Here is a 17,799-nt window from a genome sequence, read left to right as displayed (position 1 = left end):
AATTTTATATCCCACCATATTGCTGAATTCCTATATGGGTTCTAGCAATTTTAGGGTGAAGTCATTTGAGTTTTCCATATAGAGTATCCTGTCATCTGCTAAGAGTGAGAGTTCGACTTCTTTGCCGATTTGGATGCCTTTTCTTTTGTCTGATTGCTGAGGCCAGGACTTCTGGTACTATGTTGAACAATGGTGGGGAGAGTGGACATCCCTGTCATGTTCCTAACCTTAGGGGAAAAAGCTCTCCGTTTTTCCCCATTGAGAATATTCGCTATGGGCTTTTCGTATATGGTTTTATGATTTGAGATATGTTCTCTATCCCTACACTGTGAAGACTTTTAATCAAGATGGGATGCTTTGTCAAATGCTTTTTCTGTATCTATGGAGAGGATTATATGGTTTTTGTCCTTTTTTTTTTTTTTTTTTTTAATTATTTTACTTATTTATGATAGGCACACAGTGAGAGAGAGAGAGAGAGGCAGAGACACAGGCAGAGGGAGAAGCAGGCTCCATGTACCGGGAGCCTGACATGGGATTTGATCCTGGGTCTCCAGGATCGTGCCCTGGGCCAAAGGCAGGCGCTAAACCACTGCACCACCCAGGGATCCCTGTCCTTTTTTTTATTAATGTATATCACATTGATTTGTTGATGTTGAACCACCCTTGCAGCCCAGGAATAAGTCCCACTTGGTCATGGTGAATAATCCTTTACTGTTGGATCCTATTGGCTAGTATTGGTGAGAATTTTTGCATCCATATTCATCGGGGCTATTCTGTAATTCTCCTTTTTGGTAGGGTGTTTCTCTGGTTTTGACTTCAAAGTAATGCTGGCCTCATAGAAAGTTTGGACGTTTTCCTTCCATTTCTATTTTTTGAAACAGCTTCAATCAAATAGGTATTCTTTAAATGTTTGGTTGAATTCCCCTGGCAAGCCACCTGGCTCTGGACTCTTGTTGGGAGATTTTTGATTACTGCTTCAATTTCCTTGCTGGTTATGGGTCTGTTCAGGTTTTCTGTTTCTTGTTTCAGTTTTGGTAGCTCATAGGTCTCTAGGAATGCATCCATTTCTTCCAGATTGCCTAATTTGTTGACATATAGTTGCTTATAATATGTTCATATAATTATATTTTTTCAGTGTTTCTTGTGATCTTTTTCATTCATGATTTTATTTATTTGGGTCCTTTCTTTTTTTCTTTTTGATAAGTCTGGCCAAGGGTTTATCCATCTTAATTCTTTCAAAGAATCAGCTCTTAGTTTTGTTGATCTGTTGTAGCCTTTTGGTTTCTATTTCATTGATTTCTGGTCTAATCTTTATTATTTCTCTTCTTTTAAAAAGAAATATTTATACATGAGAGAGGCAGAGACATAAGCAGAGGGAGAAGCAGGCTCCCTGCGGTGAGCTCTATTCAGGATTTGATCCCAGGACGCTGGGATCAAGACCTGAGCCAAAGGCAGGCACTCAACCACTGAGCCACCCAGGTGCCCCTTTTCTCTTCTGCTGGGTTCAGGCTCTACTTGCTGTTCTTTGTACCACTCCTTTAAGTGTAAGGTTAAGTTGTATATTTGAGACCTATAGATAGGTCTCTATCCCTCCTTAGGATTGCTTTTGCTGTATCCCAAAGTTTTGAACAGTTGTGTTTTCATTTTCATTTGTTTCCATGAATTTGTAAAATTCTTTAATTTCATGCTTGACCCATTCATTCTTTAGTAGGATGCTCTTTAGCCTCCATGTATTTGAATTCTTTCCAAATTTTCTCTTGTGATTGAGTTCCAGTTCAGAGTATTGTGGTCCAAAAATATGCAGGGAATGAACCCAGTCTTTTGGTACTGCTTAAGACCTGATTTGTGACCCAGTATGTGATCTTTTCTGGAGAATGTTCCATTGCATCTGACAAGTAATTAACTGAAAATAACTAATTTGGTAAATGGTAAGTCTTAGTGTGTTTAGATGGCTATTTCTGGATTATCTAGAATTTAATTCAGTTTACTCTCATTTTAATGGATAATGAAGTATATTCTAAAAACTTTTAAGTCAAAATACTGTAATCCAAATGACTTATATTTGTTGTTTTTTGAAATTTTATTAGAGCACACAAGCAGGGGGGCGGGGGAGGCAGAGGGAGAGGGAGAAAAAAGGCTTCCAGCTAAGAAGAGAGCGTGATGTGGGGCTCGATCCCAGGACCCTGGAATGATGTGAGCCAAAGGCACATGTTTAACCAACTGAACCACCCAGGTACCCCAAATGATTTATATTTGAATTTAACCATTACTCAGCACAAGATTTATAGGTTATATCTAAATAATAGAAATTGTTTATATAACAAAAATTTTAAAGATTTTTACTTAACTCATGAGACAGAAATGCAGAGACAGGCAGAGGGAGAAGCCGGCTCCCTACAGGAAGCCCGATGCAGAACTTGATCCTGGAACTCCAGGATCACACCCTGAGCCAAAGGCAGACGTTCAACTGCTGAGCCACCCAAGCGTCCCAATAACAAAGTTTTTTTTTTTTTTTCCAATAACAAAATTATTAAAAAGGGAACTCTTGAAAGGACAAGTTTCTTACTCATTTTTTCTGTTAAATTTGTTTTGATCTGTATTAAACCACTAAGTATGAGTATGGTTTTGTTTTGTTTTAAGATTTTATTTATTCATGAGAGACAGAAGGGCAGAGGGAGAAGCAGGCTCCATGCAGGGAGCCTGACGTGGGACTCCATCCCAGGTTTCCAGGACCACGCCCTGGGCTGAAAGCAGTGCTAAACTGCTGAGCTGCCCGGGCTGCCCTAAACCAGTTATATTTTAGGAAATGGGAGACCAAATAAGATTACTCAAAAAGAGATCTTTATATAGTTATATAATTCTAAAACAAAGGGAAATCTATCTTGTTAAATATTAAAAGATGGGCTTTTTTAATAAGGGAGGGGTACCTGAGTGACTGTCAATTAAGCGTCTGCTTTGGGCTTAGGTCATGATCCCAGGACTCTGGGATTAGCCTCCCTGCTGAGTAGGGAGCCTGCTTCTCCCTCTCCCTCTACTGCTCCTCCCGTTTGTGCACACTCTCAAGTAAATAAAGTCTTAAAAAATAATAATAGATGGAATAGTATTGTGCCCTAATGGGGCAAAGATTTTGCACACTTCGCTTTTATTCTCTTGAGTGCTAATTACTCCTAACCATTAACTTTTTATTATGAAAAATCTCAAATACTTAAAAAAGTTTAAAGAATTAGCATGAACCATTATATATCCTTGTCTAAACAATTACTGGCATTTTGCCACATTGAAATTCTGTAAATGACATTCCTAAAAATGATGATATGCAAAATTGTGCAACAGATATCATAGGACTTGGGAAATGCGATTAAGGACACAACATTCAAAAACTTCATCAGGAACAAATCTAATAGAAACATACACGTGTTAAATAGTTAAATACATTCGATATTAAATATGCCACTTTACCTTGAGAAATACCTAAAACTGGCTTGTGACAGTGGATATTAAGTTGCAGCTATCATTGCAAAGTGATAGGGTTATCCTAAACATGACAAAGTTGTGACACCTGATGTGGATAGGTGTAGCTCGTAACAGTGAATTGATGTACCAATGCATATTGAGGTTTTGTATGTATGTTATTAGGCAGTTTAATTTAGCTGGGTGCATTTTTCTTGTGCTCACCTTTTTTCTGAGGAAATTACAAGCAAATTTTGAAATTAGCATTTTGCTCAAGTTGTCCACTTGTTGGTTTAAGGTTTTTCTCGACATTTTTACTATGACATGTCTAAGTGTAGATCCCTTTGAATTTTTTGCCCTTGAATATACAGATTATTTTTCCAGTAATCTTGTTCATGGAGATAAAGATCAAAATTCAGAATAACTGAAGTGGCTAGAAGTTGGACAAAGTACTACAAGAGGAAGCTTGTGTGGAAGAGTAGTCTTGAGTTCTTGGCTGAGTATTTATTTTTCTATCTGGGGGCTCTTTTCTAGAGTCCATGGAACAACCATCTGGAAGGTAGTAGGCCGAAGTTTACAAAGGACCAGGAAAATTCAGTAGAGCCTACAGAAGGCTATTATTGCCTTAGCATTGATGCTAAATGAGCTCTGCAATAAAGACTTCTCTAGACTCTTCAAAACAGGTTTTCTTTTTTTTTTTTAAGATTTATTTATTTATTCATGAGAGACAGGCAGAGGGAGAAGCAGGCTCCATGCAGGGAGCGTGACGTGGGACCTGATCCCGGACCCCAGGATCACAGCCCGAGCCGAAGGCAGGCACCCAACCTGCTGAGCCACCCAGGTGTCCCCATAACAGGATTTTTTTTAAAGGATCAAACTAATCCCAAATAGCTATGTATCAAAGCAAAACTTCAGGGTCCCAGAGTGGTTTAGTCAATCATCCAGCTCTTGATTTCAGTGCAGGTCTCAGTCTCAGGATCATGGAATTGAACCCTGAGTTGGGGAGGAGTCAGCGGGGAGTCAGCATGGGGTTCTCCCTCTACACCCCCCGCCATGCATGCACACTCTCTAAAATAAGTAAATCTTTTTAAAAAATTGAAAACTTTAAATGATAAAATCCAGCACTCAGTAACTTAAAATTCATGATATCTGACAATTCAATAAAAAATTATTGGTCATGCAGATGAAAGGACAATGAAAAAGTGGGGATCTGTAAAGGAGTGGTTTTGTGTTACTGAAATTAAGCTGGCATAAATTCAGGTTAGAGTGTTATGAATTTAAGATGTTAAATGTCTCCATGGTAACCACAAAGAAAATAGCTATAGAATATACACAAAAGAAAATAGGGGAGGAATTTAAATATTTCACCATAAAAAAAGACAAAAGACACAGATGCCTGGGTGGCTCAGTTGTTAAGCATCCAGCTCTTGGTTTCCACTGGGCTCATGCTCTCGGGGTCCTGGGATTGAGCCCCATGTCAAGCTCCCTGTTAGGGAGCCTGCTTGTCTCCCTCTCTCTGCCCCACCCCTTTCACACTCACTCTCTCTAAATGGATTAAAAAAAAAAAAAAAGACAAGTCAGGAAATGGACAAAAAACAATGTAAGACCTATTTAAAAATGACGGGGGCACCTCGGTGGCTCAGGCAGTTAAGTATCTGATTCTTGGTTTTGGCTCAGGTCATGATCTCAGGGTCTGAGATCAGCCCCAGGTCCAGCTCTACACTCGCTGGGATGCTGCCTCCCTCTGCCTCTCCCCCTGCTGGTGTGAACACTCACAATTTTTTAAAAAGAGAGTGCATGTGCACGAGGGAGGGAGGAGCAGAGGGAGAGAGGAAGTCCTCAAGCAGACTCCCTGCTGAGTGTGGAGCCCCATGTTGGGCTTAATCTCACCACCCTGAGATCATGACCTGAGCGGAAACCAGGAGTCAGATGCTCAACCAACAGCCACCCAGGCGCCCTAATAAGTAAATCCTTAAAAAAAGAGAAAAATGACAGACATAAGTCCCTCCTTATCAGTAATTACTTACAATGTAAATAGGTTAAACTCTTCAATCAGAAGACCAATTGGCAGAAAGGATACAAACATGATCCAACTAGTTTGTCTAGTTTTGGATTTCACTTGAGATCCAAAGACAAATAGATCAAACATGAAAGGGTGATGTAAAGAATCCCTATAGGGGTGCTTGAGTGGCTCAGTTTAGTGTCCAACTCTTGATTTCAGCTCAGGTCATGATTTCAGAGTCATGAGACTGAGCCCCATATCTGAGCCCTATATCAGGCTCTACACTAAGTGTGAAGCCTGCTTAAATTCTGGGGTGCCTAGGTTGACTCCATTGGTTGAGTGATGGTCTTTTAGTTTTGGCTCACGTCATGGTCTCAGGGTCTTGAGATGGAGTCCACATTGGGCTCCATGCTCAGCAGGGAGTCTGCTTGAGATTCTCTCCCTCTGCCCCTCCCCCCACTTTGGTGCGCACACCAAATAAATAAAAATAAATTTTTTTTAAGATTTTATTTATTTATTCATGAGACACACAGAATGAGAGAGACAGAGACACAGGCAGAGGGAGAAGCAGGCTCCATGCAGGGAGCCCGATGTGGGACTCGATCCTGGGTATTCAGGATCGGGCCCTGGACTGAAGGCAGCACTAAATCGCTGAGCCGCCAGGGCTGCCCGATAAAAATAAATCTTAAAAAAGGTTCTCCCTCTCCCTTCCCCCCTTCTCTCTCATACTCTACAAAAGCAAACAAAAAACAACAACAAAACCCCAAGTGGCTATACTAATAACAGACAAAACAATTTAAATTTTTTTTAAGATTTTTAAAATTTGGGATCCCTGGGTGGCACAGCGTTTTGGCACCTGCCTTTGGCCCAGGGCGTGATCCTGGAGACCCGGGATCAAATCCCACGTCGGGCTCCCAGTGCATGGAGCCTGCTTCTCCCTCTGCCTATGTCTCTGCCTCTCTCTCTCTCTCTCTGTGTGACTATCATAAATAAATTTTTTTTAAATTTTAAAAAAAAAGATTTTTAAAATTTCCTTAACACAGAGCACAAGAAGAGGGAACGACAGAGGGAGAAGCAGGCTCCATACAGAGCAGGGAGCCAGATGTGGGGCTTGATCCCAGGACCCTAGGATCATGACCTGAACCAAAGGCAGATGCTTAACTGACTGAGCCACCCAGGTGCCCCTAGAATTTAAATTTTAAGAAGTTAAAAGAAACAGGACATTATATGTAAAAAGGCTCAATCTACCAAGTAAGTATAACAATTACAAATACTTATGCACCTAACAATAACATCAAAATGTATGAAGCAAAAACTGACAGAATTAGCACATGTGGGTGGCTCAGCAGTTGAGCATCTGTCTTCAGCTCAGGTCATGATCCTGGAGACCTGGGATCAAGTCCCGCATCAGGCTCCCGGTAAGAGGCCTGCCTCTCCTTCTGCCTGTGTCTCTGCCTCTCTCTCTCTCTCTGTGTCTCTCATGAATAAAGAAATAAAATCTTTAAAAATAAATAACAAAAGAAGACATACAGAGAGCCAACAAGTACATGAAAAGGTATTTAACATCACTAATCATTAGGGAAGTGCAAATCAAAACTATCATGAGATACCACACCTGTTAGAATGGCTATTCTCAAAAAGATAACAGTGTTGGTAAGGGTGTGGAGAAAAGGGAACCTTTGTGCACTGTTGGTGGGAATGTAAATTGTTGCAGCCACTGTAGCAAACAGTGGAGGTTCCTCAAAAAATTAGAACTACCATATGATCCAGCAATTCCACTTCTGAATATTAATCCGAAGGAAATGAAAACACTAATTCAAAAAGATACATGCACTTCATATTCATTCAACCTTTTCAACAAATCCTATTACAACAGCCAAGATATGGAAGTAACCTGTGTCCATCAATAGCTGAATGGATAAGGATAAAGAAATGGAATAGTATTCAGGCATAATAAGAAAATCTTGCTATTTGTGACAATATGGATGGACTTTCAGGGCATTGTGCTAAGTGAAATATATCAGAGACAAATACTGTATGATCTCACTTATATGTAGTATCTAAAAACATAAAAATGAACTCATAGATACAGAGAACAAATTGGGGGTTGCCAGAGGTGGGGGGTGGGGGGTGGGAGTTGTGGTGAAGTGAATGAAGATGGTTAAAAGGTACAAGGTTCTAACTAAGTCATGGGGATATAAAATACAGCATAGTGACTGTAGTTAATACTGTATTATATATTTGAAAATTGCTAAAAGTAAATCTGAAAAGTTCTCATTTACTGTGATCATTTTACAATCTATAGAAATATCAAATCATGTACTTAAAACTCATGTTAATTATTTCTCAATAAATAAAGAAATTTAAAAATAACAAGGCAAACTGGAAAATTATAAAATTGTAGAAATTAACATTCTTTTAAGCAACCAATAGATCAAAGAAAAGTCACTAGGGAAATTAAAATGTACTTAGAGATGAATAAAAATGAAAACACAACATACCAAAACTTATGGGAAACAGTGAAAGCAGCACTAAGGGGGAAATTTATAAATATAAAACAAGAAAGATCTCAAATCAACATCCTAACTGTACAATTTAAGGAACTCTGACAAGAGAGCAAAGACCATTCAATGGGGAAAGGGCAATCTTTTCAACAAATGGTGCTGGAAAACTGGATGTCCACATGCTGAAGAATGAGGTTGGACCCTTATCAAACACTATATATGAAAAATTAACTCAAAGTAGATCAAATATGTACATGTAAGACAAAACAATAAAACTTTTAGAAGAAAACCACGTTGGATTTGGCAGTGATTTCTTCAATATGACACCAAAAGCATAGGTAACAAAAGAAAAAAAATAAAATGGACTTCACAAAAATTTAAAAGTTTTGTGTATCAAAAGGCACTATCAACGAAGTAAAAAGCAACCTACAGAAAGGGAAAAGGTATTTGCAAATCTTATCTTTCATAAGGGATTAAATTCTAGAATATGTACAGAATTCCTAAAACTAAGCAACAATAAGCAAAAAACAAACAATTTACAAACCCAATTCAAAAATGGGCAAAGGACTTGAGCAGACATTTCTCCAGGGAACGTACATACACAAATGGCCAATAAGCGCATGAAAAGATGTCCAACATCACTAAACATTAGGGAAATGCAAGTTAAAACTACAATGAGATACCATCTCACACCCATTAGGATGGCTACTATAAAAACCTAACCAAGCCAGAAAGCAACAAGTGCTGAAAAGGATGTAAAAAAATTGGAACCCTTGTTCACTGTTGATGGGAACGTGAAATGGTACAGCTGCTGTTGAAAACAGTAGGACAGTTCCTCAAAAAATTAAAACTAGGATTACCATATGATCTAGCAATTCTGCTTCTGTGTATACACCCAAAAGAACTGAAAGCAGGCTCTCAAAGAGATACTTGTACACCCTCATTCATAGTAACATTATTCACAAAGGCTAAAACATGGAAGCAACCCAAGTGGCCACTGATGAATGAATGGATAAGAAAAATGTAATATTTATATATAATATGTATATTATATACATATACACACACACATACATAAGAAAAGATTATTCAGGCTTTTAAAAGGAAGGAATTTCCGGGATCCCTGGGTGGTGCAGCGGTTTGGCGCCTGCCTTTGGCCCAGGGCGCGATCCCGGAGACCCAGGATTGAATCCCACGTCGGGTTCCCCATGCATGGAGCCTGCTTCTCCCTCTGCCTGTGTCTCTGCCTCTCTCTCTCTCTCTCTGTGACTATCATAAATAAATAAAAATTTAAAAAAAAAATAAAAGGAAGGAATTTCCAACATATGCTACAACATAAATGAACCTTGAGGACATTATGCTGGATGAAATAAACCAGTCACAAAAAAGATAAATATGATCCCACTTATATGAAGTACTTAGAGTACTCAAAAATCATAGAAACAGAAAGTAAGAATGGTGGTTGCCAGGGCTGGCAGGATTGGAGAATGGGAAGTTCTCATTCTGGGAGTGTGGCATTTCAGTTTTACAAGAGGAAAAGTCCTGGGGATGGTTGGTAGTGATGGTTACACAATAGGGCAAATGTATTTAATACCACTGAACTATATGCTTATAAATTGTTAAGATGGTAAATTTTATGTATATTTTGCCACAATAAAAACTGAAAACACACCAGTCACATAAAGAAGCAGGAAACTATGTATAATGGAGAAAAAAATCAACCAAGAGAAACAAATCCAGAAATGATAGAATGTCAGACTTAACAGCTTTTAAAACAAATTTTATTTATTTATTTATTTATTTATTTATTTATTTATTTATTTATTTATTTATCTATCTATCTATCTATCTATCTATTTATTTGAGAGAGAGCATGAGTCGAGGTGGGAGGAGAGGAGCAGAGGGAGGAGAAGCAGACTCCCTACTGAGCAGGGAACCCTATGCGGGGCTCAATCCCAGAACCCTGAGATCATGATCTCAGCTGAAGGCAGGCATTTAACTGACTGGGCCACTCAGGTGCCCCCTGAAAACAGCTTTTATAAATTTTCCATGTACACTCAAGCATGTAAAAGAAAATATGAACATGATGAGGAGAAAATGAAGGATATAAGATAGATTGAAATGAAATGTTTACAAATGAAAAATTCAATACTCTGGATAGGATTAATAGCAGTTTAGATATTGCTGGAGAAAAGGAGTAAACTTGAGGGAATGACCTCAGAAACTATCCAAAATAAAGCACAGAAAGAAATGGAATTGATTTTGTAAATTGATTTTGTATCCACCAACCTTGTTAATTTATATCACTCTAATAACTTACCTCTCTTTTTGAGAGATCTTCTACACAATTAAGTCATTTGTAAGTATTGAGAGTTTTTCACCCTCCCTTTCCAATCCATATACCTTTCATTTCTTTTTCTATCCTTTCTCGCTGGCTAGGACCTAGAGTACAAATGCAGAATAGAAATGATCACAGTGGGTGTGGTCGCCAGATAGCAACTAATAATTTCTGCCTTCTGGTATTCACAATCTTGTGTAACCCCCACCCTTTCCCTCAGTGCACCAGGGTTGGATGATAGCATATGATCACCAGGCATGGAACAGAAGGGATAGGTCACTCCCAGGATTAGATCATAAAACACCGTAGATTCTGTCTTGGACACTCTGGTTTTTGCTCTCTCCTGAATTATTTGATCTTGAGAGGAACAAGCTGCTATGAAATGGAGCTTTATGGAGACAGGCCTTCAGCGGACAGCCAGCAAGGAAATAAGGCCTGTCAACAATCACATGAGTGAGCTTGGAAGCAGATTCTTCGATCTCTCAGTTGAGCCTTGAAATGACTGTGTCCCTAACAACTTGACTTACCCTTTAAGAAATCCTGAGCCTGAACCATTCAGCTAAGCTATCCCAAACTTCTGACCCTTAGAAACTAGATGAGGTAATTATGTTTTATTGTTTTAGGGAAGTACTTTATATAACATTACATAGATAATTAATACAGAGGGCATCTTGGTTTCACCCATCTTCTCACCAATAAGTATGATTGTTATTTTTTGTTTGTTTGCTAGATGTCCTTTATTGAGTTAAGGAATTTTCCTTTTGTTCCTAGTTTCTTAAGAGATTTGTTTTAAACATGTATGGATGTCAATTTTTTTGGTATTTTTTTTTTTTAAGATTTTACTTATTCATGAGAGACACGAGAGAGAGAGGCACAGACACAGGCAGAGGGAGAAGCAGGCTCCATGCAGGGAGTCTGATGTGGGACTGGATCCCTGGTCTCCAGGATCACACCCTGGGCTGAAGGTGGCGCTAAACTGCTGAGCCACCCGGGCTGCCCAATTTTTTGGTATTTATTTGAGATTATTTTATGACTTTTCTGCTTATATTAGTCTTTTCAAAGAATTAATTTTGGCTCTGTTGATTTTCTCTATTGCACATTTGTCTTACATTTCTTTAGTTTTACATGCTTATTATTTCTACTTTCTTTTGAATTTTTTTTTCTTTTTTTTTTTTAATTCATGAGAGACAGAGAGGTACAGAGACACAGGCAGAGGGAGAAGCAGGCTCCATGCAGGGAGCCCCATGCGGGATTTGATCCTGGAACTCCCAGATTATGCCCTGACCCAAAGGCAGATGCTCAAACACTGAGCCACCCAGGCATCCCTTATTTCTACTTTCTTTGGGTATTTCCATACTTCTACTTTTTTTTCTTCTTAAGTTGGATTATATTAGTTCACTAATTTTGAGCCTTTTTTTTTTTGAGCCTTTCTTTTCTAACATAAGCATTTAAGATTAGTTCCTAGAACACTGCTTTAGCAACATCCTACACAAAACACTTTTTTTTTTTTTAAAGATTTTATTTATTTATTCATGAGAGACAGAGAGAGAAAGAGGCAGAGACACAGGCAGAGGTAGAAGCAGGCTCCATGCAGCCTGATGTGGGATTTGATCCCGGGACTCCAGGATCATGCCCTGGGCCGAAGGCAGGCGCCAAACCACTGAGCCATCCAGGGATCCCCCCACAAAACACTTTTTTGAAGTTTATTACTTTTATAATTTTTAAGTGTACAATTCAGTGTTTTTAGCATATTCACAGCTATCACCACTAATTCCAGAACATTTTTTAAAAAGATTTTATTTATTTATTCATGAGAGACAGAGAGAGAAAGAGAGGAAGAGACATAGGCGTAGGGTGAAGCAGGCTCCATGCAGGAAGCCCGATGTGGGACTCGATCCCGGGACTCCAGGATCACACCCTGGGCCGAAGGCACGTGCTAAACCGCTGAGCCACCCAGGGATCCCCCAGAACATTTTCATCACCCCAAACAAAAGCCCCATTCCCTCTAGTAGTCACTCCCTATTTCCCCTCTCCCCAGTCCCGGGAAACCACTAACCTTTCTGTCTCTGTGGACTTGCCTATCCTGGACATTTCATAGAAGTGGAATCAGACTGTGTGTGGCCATTTCTTTCACTCAGCATAAGGTTTTCATGGTTCATCAACCTTGTAGTATGTATCAGAAGTTCATCCCCTGTTTTTAGTGTAAATTCATGACCCTCTGCCCCTGTATTAATACCTTGGAACTTCAATTTAGCATTTATTACAACAAATGTTATAGTCTAAAGTTAAAACACATTTTTGCAATTTCAATATCAAATTGCATACAGAACAAATAAACTTTACATAATAACAAGACATTTCCATCCATGACTGGGACATGCGAGCCTTCATATTGATCTCAGCCCCCCACAGGTGCTTTTTAAGTCATGAAGGTTATCCTCAGCTTCATTAGTCTCTGGCTCAGCCCTGGTTCTTCTTGTGCTGATATGGCTATAGGAACAGCAACTGTGGCAGGAGTTAAAAACAGCTGTAGCAGCCTCTTCCTTCTTATGTTTCTTTTTTGGGGGGCCTGTTCTTTCTTTTCTTTTCTTTTCTTTTTTTTTTCTTTTCTTTCTTTTCTTTCTTTCTCTTTCTTTCTTTCTTCTCTTTCTTCATCTTTCTCTTTCTACGTCCTTCTTTGGGATTCCTTGCAGTAATGGGTTTGGTGGCAGGCTTTCAGTCTTTTTGATCAGTGACATGTTTATAGTGACATGTTTATAGTGACATCTGTTTATAGAGGGTGACTGAGACTGGACAGGGGATGGAGGTGCTTGGGGGTTTTAGCTACTGGCTCAGGAGACTCTGAGGTCTGTGGAGCTGGAGGCCACTGGGAGATCAAATGCTCTTTTTAGGTAGATAGGCTCAGGGAAGACTCTTTTCCATGCTTTGATAGCAATGCAGGTGAAGTCTGTTGCCGACTTCTTTGGGGGGTGAAGAATGAAAGACCCTTTGGGTGGAGATGGTGATGCCCTTGTTTAGGAGGTGGAGAAGAAACACACATCTCATCTGTTTTGGAGGAGACCGTCTTGAGAATATTGAGCACTGATGTGGGGTAGGAGAAGGGGGCTCTTCCCTCGGTAGCATCATGGAAGACCTTGGAAGACCAGCGTCTTGAAGAGGAGTGAGGAGGAAAACGGCGTCCTCTACTGGTGATGAGGAGGGAATCCACCTACCACAAGGGAATCCTCTTCCTGGCCCTTTGGCTTTCGTGGTGAGAAAGAGGCCTGAGAATCCACACCATTTTTCAAATGGGACCCCTTGAGTCGCTCATCATCATCTAAAAGGAGGATCCAGAGTCAGATGAAGACTGCTGGTTTTGTCATCTGGTTTGGTGTCTCTGCTGCACAGAATCTGTGGCAACCATTTTGCCACCTTTATGTTCTCTTTATGAACTCTTTTCCAGGTTTTGGGGCTGGCGAGAGGGGCTCTTTTCTCATTACCTTTATATTGTGTCCCTTTACCTGAAGGTCTCCTTAGAGATACAGAAACATGAGCTTGTCGGTACAGCTTGGCTGCTGGGAGGTTGGGAAATGAATTTTTGGTGTTGTTGCTGGAGATATTGGTGCCTTCTCCTCAGAGGGCATGTGAAGGACATAACCTACAAGTTTTTTTGAGGGAGCCAGATGTTTTTTGTGATTGGCAACCAGACAAAGCAGATAATGAGCTATTTCTAGACAAGGATGCTGATGAGTACTTTTTTCTGTCTCTCTTCTAAGCCTTGATGGAGTTCAAGGAGATAGCCACCTCCCTAGGGATGGCTTGCTGCTAGGTGAGCCAACCAGGTCAAGCATGAGAAGAATAGTGTCTTGGTCAAATCTCTTTTTCTCCCCCCCCCCCCCCCCCCCCCCCCCCCCCGGAAAGGTTCGTAGGCTCTGGTACAGGTTCAGGTTGGGGAATTTTCAGTATGTCACTGAAGTGGTGACTTGTACTGAAGGTTCTTTTTAGTTTTCTTGAAGATTATGGGAATGCTGGTTTTTCTTTTTCTGGGGCTGGGGAAGGACTCTGGCTCATGGTTCTGATGGGGAAATTGAACATAATTGTGCTTTCTCTCTCTCCTCACTGGGCAGGATTATCTTCTAGGGAAAAGAGAGACGAATTGGAGTCTTCTTGGGCTTCAGGAAGACTCTCTCCTTTCTCTCTCTCTGCTGCTTTTTCTTTCTTTCTGCTCTTTATCTTTGTTTTCACCTTGCTTTTTCATAAATGCCAATGTTTCTTTTCATTCTGCCTCTGCTTTATTTCTCCTTCGGGTCTGGGAAAGCAGAATGTATTCCAGTGATGTCGCATAGGAGGAGCCAAAGTTCTCCCATAAACTAACTTTCCAGCACTTTTTTTTCCATTCAAAAACCCAGTCAGGTTGATTCTCATAATACTGGAGTCTGGAGTCTCCAAATATACCCAAAAGAGTTGGGTCAGAGGCACAATGGGACGCTTACTCTGCTGTAACCTAATAAGGTGATGGTACTACATACTTAAATTCAAGGAGTAACTTCTATTTTGGTTCAGTCCTTCACTTCCAATTGGTTGTAAACTCAGTCACAACATCCTCTTCAAACCCAAGAATTTCTGTTACTTGTTTTGTTATCCAAGGCTTTGTAACCTCCAGATTTGCTTTGCTCATATCTGCCAATTTTTCTAGGCATTCTGTACATTTCAGCTATTTCAGTAGCTTCTGTTTGTTGCTGAAGTAATGATCTTATTTTGCAGTTGTTCTATAGAAGAATCCCAGGGTCATGTTGTTCTAACATCACTTATTTACTCCAAGTGCCAGAGCTCTTTTTTTTACCTGGCTGAGGCTTTCTCAGAGTTACATTGCAGTTTCAACCTCCTCCAACACAATTATTCTACTTTCCCTCTCTTTTCTAAGGTGTTAGACTATATCTTGGTCTGGAGACTTCCTACTCCTCCTTTTATCTTTCACAGGAATTTCCCCCAGTAAATCTCTTGCACTTCCAACTCCTTGGTGTCTGCTTCTTGAAAGACTTAAACTGACAGAAAAAAGAAAAAAGAAGAAGAGAAAAAAGGAAACAACCCAAGTAACCATCAACAAGTATATGGATAAACTTTAAAAAGTAAAAAAGTGGGGTGCCTGGCTGGCTCAGTTGGTAGAGTGTGCAACTCTTTATCTTGGGCTGTGGGTTCAAGCCCCACAGTGGGGGGTAGAGATTAAAAATAAAAATCTTTAAGAAAAAAGTGAAAAAAGACAATGTTAATACTGCAGATTAAATTTGAGTATCCCTTGTCTGTAACTCTTACATTAGAAAGAGCACACACACATACAAAAAAATTAAAAACGAAGAAAATTCTTCCAGTATTGTAAAGCTATTATCTTTCAGCAAAGAATACTATTCAGCACTTTAAACTGAACAGGCTGCTCATATACACAACATGGATGAATTAAAAACAAAAACCAAAAGAAACTAGTATTCTGAGCAAAAAACCTGAAAGCAAAAGGAGTACATACTACATGATTCCATTTATGTGAAGTTCTAGAACAGTCAAAGGGATGGAATGGGGGATAGGCTGGGAAGGGGCACAAGAGATCTTTCTGGAATAATGGAAATGTCCTGTATCTTTCTTTGCTATTTCAAATTTTTACTTAAATTCTAGTTAACACATAGTGTAATACTGGTTTCAGGAATAGAATTTAGTGATTCATCAGTTACATATAACACCCAGTGCTCATCATAACAAGGGCCCTCCTTAATCCCCATCACCTATTTAGTCCATCCTCCACCCATCTCCTTCCATCAACCCTCAGTTTGTTCTCTATAGTTAAGAGTCTCTTACGGTTTGCTTCCCTCTGTCTCTCTTTTTTTCTTTCCCATATGTTTATCTGTTTTGTTTCTTAAATTCCACAAATGAGGGAAATCATATGGTATTTGTCTTTCTCTGCAAATGTTCTATATCTTAGTACTGGTATGATCTCATGAGTGTATGTATTTGTCAAAATTCAACTATGCATTTAAGATGTTTAATTCACTGTGTATGTTACCTCTCGATACAAAAGTACAGAAACCATTCTTCTTATGATGACGTAAGATTTGTCATTTTGCTCTTATAAATCTGTCCATTTCTGCCCTATATACTTTGCAGCTATATCATTAGATATCTGCAAATTTAGAATATTGTTGGCAAATAAAAACTTTTCTGCTCTTCTACATACACACATGACCGGTCCTCCATACTTATCCCTCTATTCTGTTCTAATCTTCCATGTGCAGTGCTTCAGCATGTAGGTCTGTCTTGCTGTTTTGGGGTCAGGCCCCAAGAGGGGCACGTGTGGCCACAGAACCATCTGCATGTGAATGACTAGAAGTCCCTATATTTATGGCATCCATATACCTCATAAGCTTCTAGCTCTAGCTTCTGCTCAGAATCCAACCAGTACCCGTTCCAGTATGCAAAGCAAGTCTCAGCCAAAACAAAGAACAGCCTGAAGGAGGTGGGGAAATGGGGGATTTTGCAGATACTCACACTCCAGCTCCATATGCAAGAAACGCTTGGTAAGAAGAGTTCAGAGGTGCCTGGCTGGCTCAGTCAGTAGAGAGTGTGACTCTTGATCTCAGAGTCCTGGTTCAAGCTCCATGATGGATGTAAAGCTTGATTAGAAAAGAAAAAATGATTTAAAAAAAGAAAATGAGCTCAGACCTCAGAGATAAGTTCTAGGCAGCACATGCACATGCAGCACATGCAGCACATGCTGCAGCTTAGGGCTCCTGGGCACGACGAGGCTGAAGGATAGGGAGGAGAGGGTGATGGCAGCCTCAGCCTGAGGCAGCAGGGACTTAGGTAGCAGGTGGCTGAGGCTGCACCGCAGTCCCATGGGACAGGGGGAAGCCGCCTCTTGAAACGCCCAAATCTTGAGTGGGGAGCTGCTGATGGGGTGGGGTGGAGGTGGGATGTGTCTGCGGCTACTGTTCCAAGTTGGTGGACCCTTGCCCCTTGCAGCAAAGGCCCGCTTCGTGCACCTGCAATTTCAATCACTGGTGGGTGGGCCAGGCTCCACCTAACTCTGGGCTTTGATTGGTCAAACCAAGAAAAAAAAGGAAGAAAAAAGACCGGTAGCTCTCAGGTCAATCAGCAGAACGTACCTCTGCTCCCCCTTCTCGGGCTCCGGCGGAGCCGTGTCAGGTAACAGGTGCGAACCACGCGGCTGCTCTGAGGTCGCCGCGCGACAGCATCGCCTGCTTTCCGCCGCCGCCTTCACTACCGTGTTAGTTCAGTGAATGAAAACGCGCTATTGTTTTTTCCTACAAAGCGAGTCGTTTCGCCGGTACGAGGCGAGCAGTGCGCACCTGGGCGGCGAGGCGGAGGCTGGCGCAGAGGCGCCCCTTCCCGCCCGCCAACCCTCTAAGCCGGCGAAGGCTCAGCCTCGCGCCGCGCCTCCCGGAAGCGCCCGCCCTGGGTTTCCCGCCGCCGGAAGGGGCGTCCGGGGGCCTTTTGGCCCCTCGCGGCCCCTGTAGCGT

General features: G+C 40.7%; 1 long non-coding RNA gene across 1 annotated transcript; it reads right to left on the bottom strand.

The window, feature by feature from the left end:
• Nucleotides 1-12,075: 12,075 nt before the first annotated feature.
• Nucleotides 12,076-17,752, bottom strand: LOC140600324 (uncharacterized). Its single transcript, XR_012003584.1, has 3 exons — nucleotides 17,425-17,752; nucleotides 16,808-16,932; nucleotides 12,076-15,318 (listed from the first exon to the last, which is right to left on the bottom strand). It is a non-coding gene; the product is annotated as an uncharacterized lncRNA (long non-coding RNA).
• Between the last annotated feature and the right edge of the window lie 47 nt (nucleotides 17,753-17,799).

Source organism: Canis lupus, chromosome 11 (assembly GCF_048164855.1).
Source record: "Canis lupus baileyi chromosome 11, mCanLup2.hap1, whole genome shotgun sequence".
In the NCBI taxonomy this organism is placed as follows: domain Eukaryota; kingdom Metazoa; phylum Chordata; class Mammalia; order Carnivora; family Canidae; genus Canis; species Canis lupus.
The sequence above is the reverse complement of the archived record's forward strand: the minus strand, read 5'-3'. Positions and strand labels throughout refer to the sequence as shown.